Below are 20,139 nucleotides of genomic sequence, written 5' to 3'. Positions count from 1 at the left end.
TGAGTTCAAATCTGGCCTCAGACACGTGACACAATTACTAGCTGTGTGACCTTGGGCAACACACTTAACCCCAATTGCCCTGTCTTCCCCCCTCCAAAAAAAAATTCACTGATGAAAATAATTCCTCAAAAAAATAAAAGAATTAGCCAAATGAAAAAAAAGAGGTATAAAAGCTCACTGAAGAAAATAATTCCTTAAAAATTAGAATCCGGCAAATGGAAGCAAATTACTTCTTGAGACATTAAAAAAACCCACCAAAACAGAAAAGTTAAAAGAATGAATAACTAGAACATTTGAAATATCTCATTAAAATAAATAGGAAAGAAGTGAAGGAGATAAATAGAATCTTTAAAAAGTTATATTTTATATACTTCTGGAGAAAACTGGGAATAGTCAGTAGTATAATTTTTTTGTGTGATGGCAGTTTAGTTTTATTAGTTGGGAGAGCTGGGGAGGAAGGATGTTGCCCTGAGTCAAGTTATTTGTTGTAAAAACATTGGTTCTGTCTGTGTTAAATAAAAGGGAGGTGGGGGCTTGGTTGGCTGGTGGCTGCAAAGCTTGACTTCCCTGATGGTTGCATCTGCACAAGAAGCTGAGGTGTGGCTAAAAGCCCAGGGGTTGGGTGCAGACCCTGGGGATGCATGGGGCTCAGAGAAGATGAATCAGATGGCTAGTTAGCATGTTCCAGCTGCTTTTGAAAGGACAGGGCATTGCCAGGTTGCAGGAACCCTCTTTGTGTGGGCTGGTAGTGGCCATGTACTGCACAGGACTGTGGCTGAGCTTGGGACAGGTATTGAACAGCAGGAAAAGTTGAAGGGGCTCTGAGCTGTTGGCTGGGACTATAACCTGTCTGGGTAGGTCCATAGTGAGGTGGGGGCTGGGCTGCCCCATAGGCCCCTCCTGGGCTACCCTGGAATTGCCCATGTTCTGAGGTTCCTGCAAAAGCTGTTGACCCCACAAAATGACGGGTCGTGAGCACTTGGGGTCCAAACATCTGCTTGGCCCTATCGGCAGACATAAGCGTTCCTGGCCCGCTGCGTCCTCCAGGGCTGCCCTGCATGCTGAGCAGATGTGTCCCTGTGTGCACAGCCAGACCTTGTTGGTATGCTGCAGATGTAGGTGTTGTCAAGTGACTTTGCTCCTTAGGACCACCAAAGAATTATTTTGTAGAGCTAGGGAAAAAAATAACAAAATTCATCTGGAAGAATAAAAGATCAAGAATATCAAGGGAATCATTGAAAAAAATGCGAAGAAAGGTGATCAAATTTTAAATTATATTATCAAGATGTAATCATGAAAACAATTTGGCACTGTCTAAAAAATTGAGTTGTGGATCAGTGGCATAGATTAGGTACTCAATACACAACAGTAAGTGACAATAGTAATCTAGTGTTTGAGAAACCCAAAGGCCCAATATTTTGAGGAAAGACTTCACTATTGGACAAAAAAAAATGCTCAGAATACTGGAACAGTTTGGCAGAAACTAGGAATAGACCAACATCAGACAAAATATGCCAAGATAAGATAAAAATGGATAAATAATTTAGACACAAAAGGTGATATAACAAACATATTAGGGGAGCATGGAAACACTTATTTGTCAGATCTATGGTTAAAGGGAGAATTTATAAAAACAAGAGACAGAGGCCATTAAGGGGAAATAAAATATATAATTATTATTACATAAATTTAAATGATTTTGCATAAACAAAATGAATGTCATCAAATTTAAAGGAAATCAGGAAACTGGGGGAAAATTTACAGCAAGTTTCTCTGATAAAGGCCTCATTTCTCAGATATAAAGGGAACTGAGCCAAATTTATAAAAAAAATAGTCATTTTTCAGTTGATAAATGGTCAAATGATATGAATAAGCAGTTTTTAGATGAAGAAATCAGAGCCACCAATTGATAAATGAAAAATGCTCTATATCACAAATTGATTAGAGAAATAAAAATTAAAACAACTCAGAGATACCACTTCTCACCCATGAAATTGATTAAAATGGCAGGAAAAAAGCGACAAATGTTGGAAGTGATGTGGAAAAACTGGGACACTAATACACTGCTGGTGGAATTGTGAACTAGTCAAAACATTCTGGGCAATAATTTGGAACTATACTCAAAGATCCTTTGACCCAATAATTACACCAAAGAGATCAAAGAAAATGGAAAAGAACCTATTTTTGATATTATAGCAGCTCTTTTTGTGGTGGCAAAGAAATGAATATTGAAAGGATGCTGATCAATGGTGGAATGGCTGAAACAAGTTGTGATATCTGATTGTGACAGAATACTTCTGTGCTACAAGAAATGATGAACAGGATGGTTTCAGATAAACCTGGGAGGACTTTGTTCCAAGAAAATTGCAAAGCACCCATGATGAAAAATGTTATCCACCTCCAGAAAGAGAACTGATAAACTCTTAATTCAGATCAAAGCATGCTTCTTAAATTTTATTTTTCATGTTTTTGTCTGTTTTAATTTGCAACATACGGCTGTTACGTTTTGTATGATTTCACATCAATATAAATAATCAGTTTAAAATAGTTGGGGGAGTGACGAGGTAGAGAAATAATTTCATACTCAATACATGCAACATTTAAAAAATGATTATCATATACTTTTACATATAATTGGGATATAATTAATGAAATATATTAAAAAACCATGATGGCTCTTCTTAATTCTTGTACACTTTGACCTCCATGCAGCTTTTTCCTCCTGAAGATCATCCTAATCCTTCATTAGTCTTCTGCGGCATGAATATCTCTTGATTCCTCTCCTATTTGTCTGACTGCTCCATCTCTGTATCCTTTGAAGGATCATCACTGATCTTTTATCCTCCTTTAGAGAGAAGGATTAATATATCTCTATCCTAAGTCACCTTCTCTTTTCCTCCTAAACATACCTTTTTTGGAAATCATCTCAGGCCCCATGAATTTAAGTGCCATATCTATGTGGCTAATCATCCAGCTCTAATCTCTCCAGAATCTCATCTACACATTGTCAATTACCTTCTGAATAATTTCTCTTCCTACCATCCTATAGGCATCTCAAATTTATCTAACTAAGGCAGAATTTCTTATTGTTTCCTAAACTTTGCCACTTCTCCAAAATTCATCATTTCTGTTGTAGGTGCTACCATACTCCTTCCAACTAGACAGGTTTATAATCAAGATATTATATTTTTGTCTTCACTGTCCCTTAATACCATATTCAACCTGTTACCAGGTCCTGTGAATGCTGTCTCCACACCATTCACATCTATCCCTTTCACTTTATTTGTATGGTCACTAATCATGTTCATATCTTCATCTTTTCTTATCAGGATTACTGTAACAGCCTTCCAATTTATCTCCTTGCTTTCATTCTTCTCTTATTCTCCAATTCAGTCCCTACATGGCTACCAAAGTAAGTTTCCAAAGTCACAGTTGGTCTGACCATATCATTTTCTGCTAAAAAAATATACAATAGCTCCCTATTACCTGTAGGATAAAATACAAAACAAAATCTGCCTCTTTGAAACTTCAAAACAATCTTTTAATTTCAGTCTCCCAGATCCCAGTCAAATAAGACTAATTCTTCTTTCAAATGATGGCCCTTCAAATAGTTGAAGATATGAATTACAACACCTCCCCCACCCCCATATCACAAGTTTTTTTTTCCTTCAGTTAAGCACTTGTAGATGGGATAGAAAGGGAGGTTTCAGGGTGGAGCTGACATTTGAACTGGGTAAAGATATCAACAGGTAGAAAAGGGGGTGAAAGATGAAGAAAGGCAATCTAGACATGGAGATTGTATAGACAGAAATAAATTAATGGAAAAGCATGGAACATGTCTGCAATATTTTGACTAATCTGGTTTGACTTAAGTCTAGGCTACTTGAAGAGAGGAAGCAATGAAATGCTTGGAAAGGTAGTTTAGAGCCCGAATGTGGAAAGGTAGTTTAGAGCCCGAATGTAGAGCACCTTGAATTCCAGAATAAGCAGCTTAAGCTTTATTTAGAAGGCCTTATAGAACCATTAAATGTTTTTGAACAGTGCAATCATTATATCAAATCTGTGTTTTATAGAGTTTGATAAAACAGTAGTGGTATAACATTGATTACAAGGAAGAAAAGGCTGAAGGAAGTGTGAGAGACCCATTGGAAATCATTACATAGTCTTGGCAAGAAACAATGACAAATCAGCATGTGTCTGGGCAGCAAGATGGCATAGTGGGTGATTCTCTACAGAACTCCCCAACCCTACTATGTTGAAACAATAATCAATCAGCAAACAGTTATTAAGGGCTAACTGTGTATAAGGCTTTATGTAGTTTGAAAATAATTCTTACTTTTTTTGCTATATTATAAATAATTGAAGTAATAGCAAGAAAACCCCATAACAACAAAACCCAAGAAATATTTTCAAACCACGTAAAACCTTATTCAAAAAAAGCAGAGGGCTAAGTAAGGATCCAGGTCAGCTAGCTGGTACAGTGGATAGAGGACCAGGCCTGGATTCAGGAAGATATGAGTTCAAATTCAGTCTCAGACATCTACTAGCTGTGTGACCCCGGGCAAGTCACTCCTATTTGTCTCAGTTCCTCATCTCTAAAATAGGTGCATGCTGGAGAAGGAAATAACAAACCTCACTGTGTGGGAGGAGGAACTGAGAAGTAGCAATGTCATCTTTTATTCTGAGAGGTAAAGGAGCTATAAAACTAGATATAGTTTCCTCCCTGTGAGTTGGATATTTTTATATATCATTGCAAAGAAGATTCTAAAACAGACCAGGTCTCATGTTTCAACAAAAAAAAATATACTAGCATAAAAGTTGATAGAAAGTTCAGACACTGAGAGCACTGATTAATGCTGACTGATAAGAAGGGTAGGAATTGAAGATCAGTTGACTAATACAGATACTGAGAATAACCCTAGGTCCTAAGCAAAATGTTTTTTAAAATGAAACTCATAAAGAAGGAAAAATGTGTAATCAGACTAGAAAAGAACACAACAGAAAGAATACAAAATATATATCATTATTGAAAGACCGCCAAATTGCTAGTCCAAAAGAAAAGAAGCAACAAATTTTATGTTCTTCCCTATCTGGTCAATCTTGTTATACTTACTCCCTTCCATGTATTCTATGATCCAGCTATACCAGCCTAATTGATCTACTTTACATACAACATTCCATCTCCCAATTTCTGCCCTTTTTAGCTATGCCCCAAATGCTCTTATTTCATACCTCTACTTCCTGGCTTTCTTCAAGACTCAGCTCAAATCTTAACTTCAGAAGGACTTTTCCTATCTACCTCTCCCACAGTAGTGTCACCTCTCTGAGATTAACTTGCATTCTTTCTCTCTTACTTTCTCCCCCAAAGCCATCTGGGTCCAGTGGCCAGATATTCATCAGGACTGCTGGAGATGGCCCATTGTGTTCTGGGCCATCTCCAATCCTCGTGATGAATATCTGGCCACTGGACCCAGATGTCTCTGGAGGAGAAAGTGAGGCTGGTGACCATCCTTAAGTGTAGCCTTCTTGGAGGAGGGGGGAAGAAGTGGGGAGGAAGAAGAACAAAGTAAAAAGTGCACAGCAGAGAACAAAAGAAATTGCACAAGGAAGCGAAGAAGAGATGGACAGCACTGAACACAATGTGTAGTACTTGTTATATAAGCTTTCTTTAAACAGAAATTTGTTGCTGTATGTTTTGAATACTCTCTTACGTTCTGCTGTGCGCATGGCAATGCTTTTTTTTCCTTTTCTTATTTTGTATTTAACTTTAAAATAAATTTTAAAAAGAAAAAAAAATAATAACTATGAATGTACAAAATGTCAAGAATCTTAAGAAAAATCATTAATATAAGTGGGAAGAGTGCCTAGCTGTAGTAAATGTAAAACTAAACTGCTAAGCCATAATTATAAAAAAAAGTTAGTAATGGTTATGAAATAGACATGCTTATCAATGGAACACCTTAGGTACAAAATAGACAAAAGAAAACTATTAAAATAATCTAGTATTTCATAAATCCAAAGATCTCAGTTACTTGAGGGTAGCAACTCACTATTCCACAAAAACTGCTGGGAAATCTGCAAAGCAATTTGGCAGAAACTAGGTATACCTAATACATCTCACCTCATATACAACAATAAGCTCAAAATGTGTGTGTCTTAGACATAAAGGGAGAGATGATTAATAAATTAGAGGAGCAACTATTGTAGTTAATAACCAAATAAGGGATAGAGAAGATGACAGAAAGTAAAATGTATAATTTAGATTACATAAAATTAAAAGGCTTTTTTCCACAAGCAAAATTAAAACATCTAAAATCAGAAGAAAAGAAGGAGAATGGGGAAAAAAAATCTCTGTAGCTAGTTTCTCTGAAAATGGACTCATTTCTAAGATATGTACACAATTGGTTCAAAGGCACAGAAAATAAGAGCCATTCTCTGATAGATAAGAGTCAAAGGATGTGAAGAAATGGTTTCCAGAGGAAGAAATCCAAGTTATCAATAGCTATATGAGAAATTGTTCCATATTAGTACCTGGAACATAGTAGGTGCTTAATAAATGCTTCTAATTTTAATTAACTTGAAATCACTAATAGCGAAATGCAATCTAAAACTGCTCTGAAATTGTACCTCACACCCATCACACTGGCAAAGCAGACGAAAAATAAAAAATGGCAAATGTTGGAGGGGCAATGGGGAAATAGATACATTAATGCTCTGTTGGGGAAACTGTGAAATCATCCAGAAATTGTGAAAAGCAATTTCGATCTATGCTTCTAAGGTTTCTAACCAATGCCTTGACCCAGTTATACCATTACTCTATCCTGCAAAGAGATCAAATAAGAGAGGAAAAAAAAAACCCTAATATATATATGTATATGTATATGTATATCTATATCTATATCTATCTATCTATCTATCTATCTATCTATCTATCTATCTATATATATATAAATTATCCCATCTCCTTTTTTGTACTGGTAATTGTTAGAAACTCAGGGTGTATTGATCAGTTGAGAATGGCTGAACAACTAATGGTATATGAATGTAATGGGATTGTATTGTGCAATAAGAAAAAAATCAGGAGCCAGTTTCAAAGAAACTTGGGGAGACATAGGAATTGATTCAGCACGAAGTGAGCAAATCCAGGAAGACGACTTGTTTAGTAATAACAATATTATAAAGTCAAACAACTTTAAAAGTCTTTGGGATTCTGATCAAAGCAATGAACAAGCACAATTCCAGAGGACTTGTGATGAAACACGCTAATCACCTCCTGAAAGAAAAGTGCTAACCATAAAGTACATATTGTCACAACTGGTTTTTGGATACAGACAATGGAAGAGTTAGTTTTGTTTGCCTACACATATTTGTAAGAGGAGTTTTGTTTTCTTTATTTTTCAGTGGGATTTAGGAAGCAGGAAGTGGAAGGGAGAGAAGATGGACTATTGTTTATTAAAAAAAGATTAATTTATAAATGATAAATACAAAAGAAACCAGATGCAATCATGTTATTCAGCATGCAAACACAGCTAATAAAACAACCATAATAAAAGTAATTAAGTATAGTTAATAAGAAAAAATAAGCAATGAAAATAAGCCTCCCATGTTTCTAGGTGTATACAAATCTATTTTAGAAAAATAAAATTATTTAGAAGGTTAAAGAAAAAAACAACAACAAAGAGAAATGATAAAGGCATAAGGTAATCTAAGAGGCCAAAGACTTAATATAGCTTGAAACAGGAGAAAGGTTGGAAAAAGAATTAAATTAATACGCTGTTAACTAAGACTCACATCCTATCATAAGTATAAAAATATTTTTGAGTGTGTGTGTGTGTGTGTGTGCGTGCATGTGCATGTGTGTGTGTGTGTGTGTGTGTGTGTGTGTGTGTGTAGGAATTCACTTGAAAGAAGGGGAAAGCAGGAGATTCAGAAGCTAAAGATTCACTCCAATCTAGTTATGTTTGTGAGAAGAGAGGGTAAATCCATTAATTCAATTAAACCAATATTTATTAAGGAAGTACAAAGGCCCAGATTTTTAAAAATAACTTTTTGACTTCCTGGAGTTTGATGAGAAGATAGAGTAAACTCAGAGTAAGGGATGGACCTTGAGGGACGAGAAAGTGATTAATGATGAAAATAAGAGTAGGAGGAGGAAGAGGCTGGAAGTACCAAAGATTTTAGGAAGAAGAAATTTCAAAGACATCAAATATAAAAAAGATAAATCAACAGGAAATACAATAACAGAAAGAAATACTGTTTCCAGATCTAGTAAAAAAAATGTTTAGGCATTTATGAATACATACTGCAAAATGAATGAAAGTGAAAGCAAACATCTGATGAGAGAGGACCCTGTGAAATTTGAGAAGAATATGCTATTCCTGAGTGGTTATAAAGAGAAGTGAGAATTATGAGAGCAGAATTTATGGCCTTCACAGAAAAAATAATGAAGACAATGCTAAAACTTGAATCTGTAATGGCAAATCTCACCAAAGAAACAAAAGAGAGAACAAAAGAAAATATGCTTACTATGCAAATAAAACATATAGATCTTGAAGACAGAATGTATAGAGACAACAGAAAGATTATAGGTCTACAAGAAGAACACAAGACAAAAAAAAAACCTTTAACACCATAACAAAGAAAATAATAGAAGAGTAAGGCCTGGAACTTCTAAACACAGAAAATGTACTTCTAATCAAAAGAATTCACAGATCACCTCCATTTAAAAAAGAGCTGAAAACTCCAAGATATATAGTGACTAAATTTAACAAAATTTAACAAAAAATTAACGATTAAGAAATTTAACAATTCCATTTAAAAATTCAATTCAGAAACAATGAATTCTGTAAGCTAAGGAGAAAAGATCTTCAAATACAAAAGAAAGTCAATTTTAATAACATAAAACTATCCCACACCGACTTTAAAAAGGAAGAAGGAATGGAAAAAAATGTGTTCTAAAGAGCACTAGAGCTGAGCATACAGCCCCCAGTGACTTAGTCTGCAAATCTGTGCTTTAACTGTACAATACAAAGATGGACATTCAATAATACAGAAGAATTTGAAATATTTTAAGAAAAACAAAACCAGAACCAAAGAACTGAAGAGATGATTTATTTCTTGAGTATCACAAACAACAAAAATGCATGAGTAGCAAATAAATGCAGAAAGCAACAGCAGACTGACAACAGAAGAACAGCAACAAATTTCTTTCTAAATGTAGACAAGAAGAAAGAGGTGAGTAAAAATCTGGTAGAGTTAACAGTGAAGCACTGAGAAGAACACAGACTGTTCCTGAGTGGTTAAAAAGAGAAATGAGAATTCTGAAAGTAGAATTCATGACTTGCATATCAAAAGTAATGAACAGAATAGAAGAACTCAAATCCAAAATAAGCCTCACTAAAGAAAAGAAAGAGAACAACAGATTGGTAATGCAATTTTCCTTGTAAAGGTGGCATTATGGACAAAACCTGGTAATATCTTGCCTACAGGTGAATGCTTTTTTTAATGAGACTACATTACAACATAGAAGGGAACATGAAAGATGGGGAGGGGTGCAGGGTGATAGAGAGGAGTGAGCAATACACTAAGATCAAATCAAGGGCTAGTAGTGAGAAGAAGGTGATTTCTGTGGCTTCAGACAAAGAAGAATCTACAGATAGGGAGTGTAAGGAGGTAGAGAGAAAGATTAAAAAGCAGAAGAAAGGAAGGAGACCTTTACTTTGGAGGTGGGAGGGGATTCCACTAATGAATGCTACTATAGGTTAAGGCAGATAAGAACCTTATGCTGGAAGAGGCCTGAAGAATTTGAAGCCTGAAAAATCTACTTTTCCTAGGAGGGGGGATCCTCTAGGAGCAACTGGTACCTGGAAGAGTAGGAGAATGCAGACACAGGGAAGTGATTTTCAGGCAAATGTAGAGAAAAAGAAAAGATTAACATGTTAGGATATAGATCACCGAGTGTGTGTGTGTGTGTGTGTGTGTGTGTGTATGTGTGTATGTGTGTTACCTTATCCTAGGGGGCAGTAGTCCGATCTGATGCCTGCAATAATTGATATTATTCTGGGAGTGAGGGACAATAGAAAAAGACTTTGCATGGTTAGAACAACAGTGCTGCTTGCAGTTGCTGCGGAGGTGTAAGGCCAATAACACCAGCATACAGGAGGGCTGCTAGCATAGGTTCTTTGAACTGCTTTTCTAAGGAAAGCAACTTTAAGGGATTAACAATCTTACTTTAACTAAACATACAAATATCATTCACTTAGTTCAGGAGGGAAAAGTCAGCACCCTTAACTTCAGAGCAAATACAAACAGAAATTACAAACAGAGAAAATAATACAAATCAACAGACAGGCTTCTGTCTGTCCATAGCAATACATACATAGTTACCAGAGGGAGAAGCACCAATATCTGGGTTTGTAAAGCCAGGGGGACTCCTTTACAGCTACCCAGAGTCTTGTCTGGACAAATCACAGCAACAGTCTTCCAATGAGTGAGCCCCCAAAGTCAAATGCTAACCTTAGAGTATGTATGCACTTCTTCAGGGCCAGACCACAGAACGCATCAAAATCATGTGACTCAAACTCATGTCACTTAGGCTTTCTTGTGACTTAAGCAGGTCATCAAAGACTCTTGATTCAACCAAAGACTCTTGATTTAAATAAAGGCAAGTTTCAATCAAAGATACTTGATTACCTTAGTGCGGAGAAGAACTAGAACTCCAAAAGAAAAAAAAAAGAACAAAAAAAAGTCCCTCTTTGCTTGCCATTACATTGATGAAAGACAAAAAAGGTAGTGGCAAAAAGTATCTACAGGGCAGAACCTAAAAGGGATATCTTGGGAGCTTTGGTTGTTTGAAGAATAGAGAGATTTGATGATTATGAGTGCCATGAATCTGAGAATGAGGGATTAGAATAAATAGGAAGAGAATCTGGATAAAGAAGAGAGTGAGAGAAATTATTTTATGAAAAAGATTGTAAAGACGAAATAAAAAAACTGATCAAAAGGACTAGCTGAAGAGGAGGAAAAGAAGAGGGCATCTATTTAACTAGTTGAGAGGGGAAAAAAGAAAGGGAAGTAATATATAATATATAACCAGATAAAAGTGTAAGAGAGGAACTAATAAACAAAACCCTAAATGGAAAGAGCTAACAAGAGAGAAGAACAGATCAGAGGAAGAGAGAAGAGAGCCACTAGGAACAGGGCATATTTTTTAAAAAGATTAAAGTAAAGTAACTGAAGGAACATGATACCGTGTTAGCAAAAGAAGAAGGGAAAACAAATAACTTAAAATTTTAAAGACAGATGGAGGAAAATGTAAACCTAACTTTAAATGTGAATGGACTAAACAATCCAATAAAATGAAAAAGCAACAGATTAGATAAGGAAAACAAAATACTACAATCTGTTGCTTACAAGAAACATTTGAAAAACAAAGGTATACACGAAATAAAACTTAGGAGGTTGAAAAATAATTACTATACATCAAGTGAATCCAAAAAAGCAGGATTTGCCATTATGCTATCAAAGCGAAAACAAACACTAAAAAGAGTTAAACAAGGAAACTATATTATATTGAAAAGAACCAAATTGATATCAGTAATAAAAGAAACAAAACAATATCAGTTATAAATTCATATACTCCAAATGCCTTAATATCTGAATTAATAACAGAAAAATTTTCTGAGCTTCAAGAATATATATATGTATACATGTGCATATATATACATATAGAGAGAGACAGACAGAGACACAGAGAGAGACAAAGAAAGACAGAGACAGAGAAAGACAGAGACAGAGAGAGACAAAGACAGACAGAGCAAGACAGAGATAGAGAGACAAAGATAGAGAGACAGATAGAAAGACAGAGAGACAGACACAGAGAGGGAAGGAGGACATGATAGTGATGAAAGACTTAAATAACCCAGTATAAATTTTGGACAAGTCTAATATATAAACAAAAGGAAAAACATGGAATTGAACAAATTTCTGTAGAAGCTAGAATTACAAGGCTTATGGCATCTTCTTAATGGAACAGGAAAAGAATATACATATTTCTCTCCACTACATGGAACTTTTACAGAAATTAACCTCACATTAGCATCACAAAAAAGTTGCTAGTGAACAGAGGCAGTGAAAACAAAGTTACCAAAAAAAGGCAAAAAAGTAAATACTTCTTTTACAGAAAATAATGCAATAAGAATAGAAACTGCTTCAGGGACCACAAATAAAAACAAAGTTCCAAAAAGAACCTTAACATTGAAATCTTAAAAAATGAGTGATTCAAAGAATAAATAACAAAAACCATAAATAATTATGTAAAAGAAAATGATAATGCTACAACAATATACCAAAATTTCTGAGATGTAAATAAAGCAATCCTGAAGAAGGAAATCATTTTCTTACAATCATGCATTAGCAAAATGTAAAAATAGAAGAACAATAAACTGAACATTCATTTAAAAATTAGAAATTCACAAATAAACCTAAAATAAGCACAAAAGAGATAAAAATTGGAGGGAAAATAGATTAAATAGAAACAAAAAATAGAATGATAAGTAGATCTAAAAGTTGTTTTTTGAAAAATAATAACAAAATTAATAAAACCATAGCTAATTTTATTTTAAAAAGAACAGAAAAATCAAATCAATAAAATAGCAAATAATCAAAGTGAAATCATATCTAAAACAGAAGAAATAAAAATAATAAGGACATATTATGCACAGTTATATGCTAACAAACCTGAGAACATGAAAGAAATAGAAATATTCCTTCAAAAATATAAAATATCTAAAAGTATCAGAAGACCAAATAGAATCTTAAATAACCAATTCTCAGAAAAGGATATAAATCTAGCAGTAAAGAAACTATCAAAGAAAAAAACAACTCCCAGACCTGATAGATTTACAGGAAAATTTCATCAAACTTTTAAAGAACAGTTAGTACACATACTTCACAATTATTCTCAAAAATTGAGGAAGGACCATACCAGAATCTTTTCACAAGACAAACACAATCATAGTTCCTTAACTAGGGAAAGGTAAAACACAGAAATAAAACTATAGGCCAATATTATTAATGAAGATTGAGTCAAAGATTTTAAACAAAATCCTATCAAATGCATTACAGCAATTTATTAAAATCATCCATTATGATCAAGTAGGATTTTTAAGAGAAACAAGGATGGTTCAGCATTAGGAAAACAATCAACCAAAACATCCAAGACTACATGAATATTTCAGTAGATAACAAAAAAAAACCCACTTTTTATCAAAGTATAACACTTTTGTGTTAAAAACCCTACGAAGTATGGCACAAGGGACTGTTATTAATGTCATTAAAAAACTATCTTTACCAAAAGCAATTATAAGCAATTATAAGCAATGGGCATATACTAGGACCTTTGCCAATAGATATGGAAGTGAAGCAAGGTTGCTTACTCTTCCCATTATTATTTGATATAGTTATGGAAATCCTAATAACAGCACTAAAATAAGAGAAAGCAATTAAAGAAATATAGGTAAATGGGAGATAAAACTATCTCTTTTTGCCTTTGATATGATGGTTTACTTGAAAAAGCCCAGAGAATGAGAAAATATGCTAATTGAGACAATTAACAGCTTCAGCAAATTTGCAAACTACAAAATAAATCCTCAGAAAGCAACATTTCAATATAACAAAGAAAAGACACAAAAAGCAATAAAAGAAAGGGAAAGTCATTCTAGGTAGCTACAAAATGCAAAAAAAATCTAGATCGATATTAATTTTCCAAACACACAAAATATTTGTATGAATTTAGTTACAATGTTCTCCTTAAAGAAATAAAGAACAACCTAAATAAATGGAGGGGTATTAAATGCTCATGGTTCTGCTATGCCAATACAATAAAAATGACAATACTATCAAAATTAACTTATACTTTTAATGTTATGCCAGTCATATTATCAAGAAGATATTTATGCGGTGGCTGATAAAATAATAAGAAAATTCATTTGGAAAAACTAAAGATGTAGAATATCAAGGGAAATGATAAAAAGAAGTAAAGATAAAGGGAGAATACTTTCCAGACCTCAAACTATATTTTAAATCACAATCATCTATATTGGTCAAAGAATAGAGAGATGAGAACAGAATAGAGAGAATAGAACAGACTAAATAAAGGATATGAAAAAAACTGGGAGAGGAACAGATCACATACCTCTTACAGCTATAGGTAAGAAATGTATTCTTAATCAACTAAGAGAGAGAGAACTGCAAATAATAAAAACAGATAACTTTGATTACTTGCAACTGAAAAGCTTCTGTACAGACAATGTTAGTGTTTCTAGGACCAGAAGGGAAGTGGTTAAATGTGAAAAAAAATCTTTGTATCAAATTTCTTTAATAAGGGTTGGGTATAAGATATACACAGGTGTATATATTTGTATATATATGTATATATATATATATATGTATATATATATATGTGTGTAGATGTTAAGAGGTGTTAGCTGTTGACACTGATGTCTCATCTATGTTTTGTTGTTGTGCCCTCTCATTTTGACAGAACCCTTGTGTATATTTTGTATAATATACCTTTGTACATACTTGCTGAAGATTTTTAGTATTTAGTTACCAATTCTGGTTCCTTTACACAATAAGCATCTGAGAAAATTAAATATACACATATGTACATGTACATATACATTTATGAATATATATACACATATAATAGTCATTCTCCAATAGATAAATTGTCAAAAGATATTAACAATAAGTTCTTTCAAAAAAGCAAAGTATGCATAACTATGTGAAAAAATGATCTAAATCATTAATAATAAGAAAAATACAACTTAAAACAACTGACACTTCCTTGCTGTAAATTGGCCAAAATGACAAAAATGGCAAAGGTCAATATTGTAGTGGTTGTGCAAAGATAGGCACACTAATACATTGTGGAATGTGACAACCATTTTGCAAAACAATTTGGAATTATTCAACTAAGGGATTAAAATCTCCATAGTCTTTAAACTGGAGAATTCTTTATTGGGATTAAACCTCAAGGAATTCATCATTAAAGAAAAAAAGTCCTCATGATTCTCTGAAATATTTATAGCAGCACTTTTTTTGTGACAACTGAGAATTGGAAATGAATAGATGCTCCTTAATTGGGCAATGGCTAAAGAAATTTTGGTACATGACTGCAATAGAATACTATTGTGCTATAAGAAATGACATATATGATGAATACAGAGAAGCATGGAAAGGTCTATATGAACTTAGGCAAGATGAAGTAAGCAGAGGCAAAAAAACAGCGACAACAATGCACACAGTATCTACAATGTAAATGGGAAGAATAAGACGCCCAAAACAATAGAAAATTAAGCAAAAATGTAAACATCAGTTAGACTCGAAGGAAGAGATATGAGAAAACAATTTCAACCCACTCTTTGGTGGAGGCTTAAGATCCCCAAGTGAAACACATTGCACATTCTTTGGATTTTTTAAAATGTGTTCATTAGTCAGTTGCGCTAGCTTTTTTTCCTTTATAAAAATATTTATTATCTATTTATTATATGGAATAACTCTGGGAGAGGGAGGGATATATGGGATGTAAGATATGATAATAGAAGAAACAGAAAATATCAACAAAAACTTGTAAAATCTTTTCCTGTACACTGAAAGGGAATTGTGTGTCATGTTAGCACTATTATTAGAGTAGCGGTGAATACCGTGGCTACAGGCGGCAGCTGGCTCAGTCAGCCTTAAGGCTGGAGGAAGCCGTGAAGGGGGCTGTAGCTTGGCTTCATTATGTTGTATCATTGTATCATCATGGGCCAATCTGGGGAAAGAATTAGATCTTATATTTAAGAAGGAACTACTTAACTACTGGTTGCTGGCAGAGTACTCAGAGTGACTGACTTGTTGAGTTTTTTGGTTAGATTGTTTGCAGAACAAGAGAGATACCCAGGGAAGTCTCTGGAGTATTGGTAAAACACTAGTGTCTTATGTTTCCCGAGAGGAAAAATCCCTTGTACCAACGGTGATTCTATGTTTCTGTTCTGGTCCGTTGATAAGGGGAAAGGAAGACTGGGGAGATACTGTAGGTCTAAATGCCTCTTCCCAGGGCATAGCATATGCTGTGACAAGATTTGCTATTGTTTGTCAGGGGGACAGTTTTCTTTTAAAGGCTGACTGATGAGAGGACCTTTTAAAAATAGGTCTGGTTATACAGTGTCCCAAAAGTCTAATTGCAGTTTTATATTATTAAATCTTTTTGCTTAGATAAAGCTATTTAAGCTTTAATACCTTAAAACTGTACTGAGACTTTTGGGACATCCTGTACTTTTGATATGGAAGGGTCCCCTGCCTTACTATGCTCTTTCTATACCTCAAAAGTATATCTGACAACCCAGGTATAAGATCCTCCACTAATGTGCTTCCCCAAGGCTCAGTTCCTGCATCTGAAAAATTAGGGTGTTGGGCTAAATGCCTCTGAGGTCACTGTAGGTCTTTCGAGAATGTAGCTGTCTCAACTGATAATGCACTTCCTCCCTCCTTTCCTTTTCTTCCTTACTACTGTATCATTAAGGAGATACTTGCAGCTGCTGTAAGTACTTTTACAGTTTGGATTGCATAGTATAATAAGCACTTTTCACACCAAACTAAGATTGGTGTAACATTTACTCTGCACATGATAGTATTAAAGAAATATAGAAGTATAAAGATAAAACTTCAGAATAGTAGAAATATTTGCATACATTACCAAACCAGAGAAGCACCAACATCTGGGTTCATATGCTGGGGGCCCCTTGATAACAGCTCCCAGAGTGTCAGTGGGGAAAAAAGTGTCTCAGGTGAAGGGTCATTGCCATGAGTGAAGCTCCAAGAAAAAAAAATCAGTTTCCCAGAATACATCCAATTCCAAACAAAGGAAAAATTGGTGTGGTGTGTTTTAGCACCTGATAGGCTCAGCACCAAGGCTCTACTTGACCCAGCATGGGATATGTTGTGGCTGTGGACTGGGTCAAAGTTCAAAGGAGTAAGGCATCCGTGATGGATAAGGCAAAATGTCTGTGTTCAAATTCCGTATATTCCTAGAAGGGTGGCCAACCGTTCATGGAAAAGGAATCAGACAGGTATACTCTTACTTTTAGTCCTGGGAACGTGGCCCCTCTTCTAAGAAGAAAGGGCAACATAAATAGTTGTGTAGACCTATAATTGTACAGGGAAGATCTTTACATTTCATTAGTCTTTCAACTACATATTTAACAGCTACATGTCTCCTCCAATAGAATATAATATCCTGAGAGGAACAGTTAATATTTAGTGCCTTGCATAGTACTCTACAATTTGCAAAACAATATATATGAGTTATCTCGTTTCATCTGAGTAGGAACTGTTTCTGTTTGCTCTTTGTATCCCACACAGCACAATAACAGGAGCATGGTATGTGCTTAAAAATGTTTGTTGATGGATAGATATGACATTATGACTCTATCAACAGGTGCACTGCCTTTCTCTGGCTATAATATGGAAAGCCCACAAGATAGTCCCTTCTGTTATGTTCTGAAAACCAATTCCAGGTTGAAGTTCCACTGTGTTACCTTAAAATTGAGCAGCAAACTTTTAAGTAGGGGTTCCCACGTTTTGTCTTCCAATCAATGCCTTGACATTGCAATGCTTATTAGAAGTCTCTGCAGCACCTGCGTCCTCTCGCCCAGATTCTGCTCTTCACCTGCCTCCTGTCTTTTTTCTGTTCACTTCCTGTCTTTCTATGGCAGCTGGATGTCACAGTGTCTAACTGAGGCACCTGCAAAATTCAGAACATAAATTAGACTCACAAGTTTTTAATGAATTTTGACTTAAGCATTTAACCTATCTGTGAATTTTACAACACTTCCCCATTAAAAAGGGGAAGGGAGGGGGGCTACAAACAGTTGAAAAATGATTGCTGGTTATTGAGCCACGTGTGGTCGCATGTGTAAAGATTTTATTTTCTTCTGAACCTACTACCACTTATAAATCTCATCCATCACCCATAATGAGGGCTGTCAGGAATATTTAGCTGAGAAATAGCTGCTTGATATGCTAATAGTGGTCCCTTAGTGAATTCATTTGGTTCAGCTATGTGACATTAATGGTTTTCATAATCTAATGAATGATGTGTGTAATAGACGCATTGCCACAGGGAAAGATTGTATAAAGTGCTGTATGTCTATGCACTTATTTGTATTTATTTAGTAAAATATGTTTATTTATCCAAATACACCTTGAGCTTTCCGGATTCACCTTCCAAAGTATCATTTGGAGTTATGGATTCTAGTTGACTACCAGTTTGCTTCCTTTAAAACATGCCTTAATGGTGCAATTGCTCAGAGTTTTCACCCAGGCTGTTAACAAAACTGTGGATCAGCCATGCCTGTGATTGCTTATACCCTCAAAAGCGGAAGAGACTTCTAAAGCTTTTGCATGCTATTGATTTACAGGTAAACACCAGTGGTAGCTCTGGGTTGATGAGTCAAATCGGTAAATTTGACTCATCAAATGGAGAGAACTCTGTTCTTGTTATACAGCACTCACTATTTTGCAAATCTAAGTGTATTATAAATTTGAATTAATTTCCTTCTCTGTATGGCTTTAAAAAAAGGATAGATGTTCATTTGTCTTGGATGTGAACAGAAAATGGAAGACTAAACAACCTATCAAGGTCCCATTCATTCCTCTGTTGCTATAACAATAAAAAGGCATTGCCTGAATCAATAGCTGTAATAGGATTTTGGTGTGTGCTTATCAATCTATGCTTATATATTGGATTGTCTGTTGGGTAAAGATATCATCTAAGTATGTCTTGAACAACAGTAAATATTAGATGATATATAAATATATATATTTGTCTATGTGCCACTTATATACGGAATGCACAAAATGCATCCCGTTTTTGGTCTGTCAGGGTCATTTGCATACATTTTAAGTGTCTTTTAAATTATAATTTTAGTTCTAGATTGAGATTCATAAAATCAGCTATTTCTCCATGACCATTAATTGTCCAAACATTACATTTCCTATAAACTTCGACTTAAGGGTGAGGGTAAATTAGTTGCCTTCAAATCCTTGAAGGGCTGACACAAGAGCAGGTAAATGTGGAGGTGGCAAGGCAGATAGAGCACCCAGGCCTATAGTTAGGAAGACCTGACTTCAAATCTCATCTCATGTACTTATTAGCTGTGTGACCCTGGGCAAGTCACAAACCTCTATTTGATTCAGTTTTCTCATTTTTGAAATAGGGATAATGATAGCACCTACCTCACAGTGTAATTGTGAAGGTCAGATGAAATAATATTTGGAAAGTACTTAGTGCAGAGCCTGGCACAGAACAGGCACTATATAAATGTTAACTATTGCTGTTGTTAAGTGGAGATAGGATTAGATTTAGTCTGTTCTGCTGCAGAGGGTAGAACCAGGGGGAAACGAGGTTAAACTACCAAAGAGGAATATTTAAGCTTGTGCAATGAATAATTTCCAAACAATTAGAGTTCTTCCAAAATGGAATAATGTAATTACACATGTGTATATATTTACAAGAGCAGCTAGATGGCCCAATGGATTGAGCACTAGATCTGTAGTTAGGAAGACTTGAGTTCAAATCCAGTCTCAGACACTTACTGGCCATGTGATCTTCAGGAAGTCACTTAATCTCTGTTTGCCTTAATCCACTGGAAAAGGAAATGGCAAATCACACCAGAATCTTTGCAAAGAAAACCCCGTGAAGACTATGATCCATGGGATGAAGAAGAGTTAGCCATGAGTGAATAACTGAACAACAACATATATTTATGAGTAATGGATGTAATGGGTTCACCCAACTAGAGTTGTTCATGCAAAGACTGGATGGCCATGTGGCTGGTACATTATAGAAAGTACTCAGTTTCACATGTGGATTGGCCTAACTCACCTGAAGTCGCATCTTTATGATAATGAATGTATAGCACCAAAGTGGGGACAGGGGAAAATACAAAGTTAAGAGAAGGCACAGGCCGTGCACCCCAGGAATTTGTACACTAGAGAGAGAACAATTCACCTTCTTTTTGGGCAAGGCAGCATGGGACTGTAAGAAGAGAACTAGCTTTGGAGTTAGAGGATCTGGGTCCAGGGGTGTGCCGG

At 35.1% G+C, this 20,139-nt stretch overlaps 1 pseudogene; it reads right to left on the bottom strand.

Moving 5' to 3' along the window:
- Window positions 1–478: 478 nt before the first annotated feature.
- LOC118836957 lies at window positions 479–19,942 on the bottom strand (annotated as a pseudogene).
- Window positions 19,943–20,139: the final 197 nt, after the last annotated feature.

The sequence above is a fragment of the Trichosurus vulpecula genome, chromosome 2, assembly GCF_011100635.1.
Source record: "Trichosurus vulpecula isolate mTriVul1 chromosome 2, mTriVul1.pri, whole genome shotgun sequence".
Classification (NCBI taxonomy): domain Eukaryota; kingdom Metazoa; phylum Chordata; class Mammalia; order Diprotodontia; family Phalangeridae; genus Trichosurus; species Trichosurus vulpecula.
The sequence above is the reverse complement of the archived record's forward strand: the minus strand, read 5'-3'. Positions and strand labels throughout refer to the sequence as shown.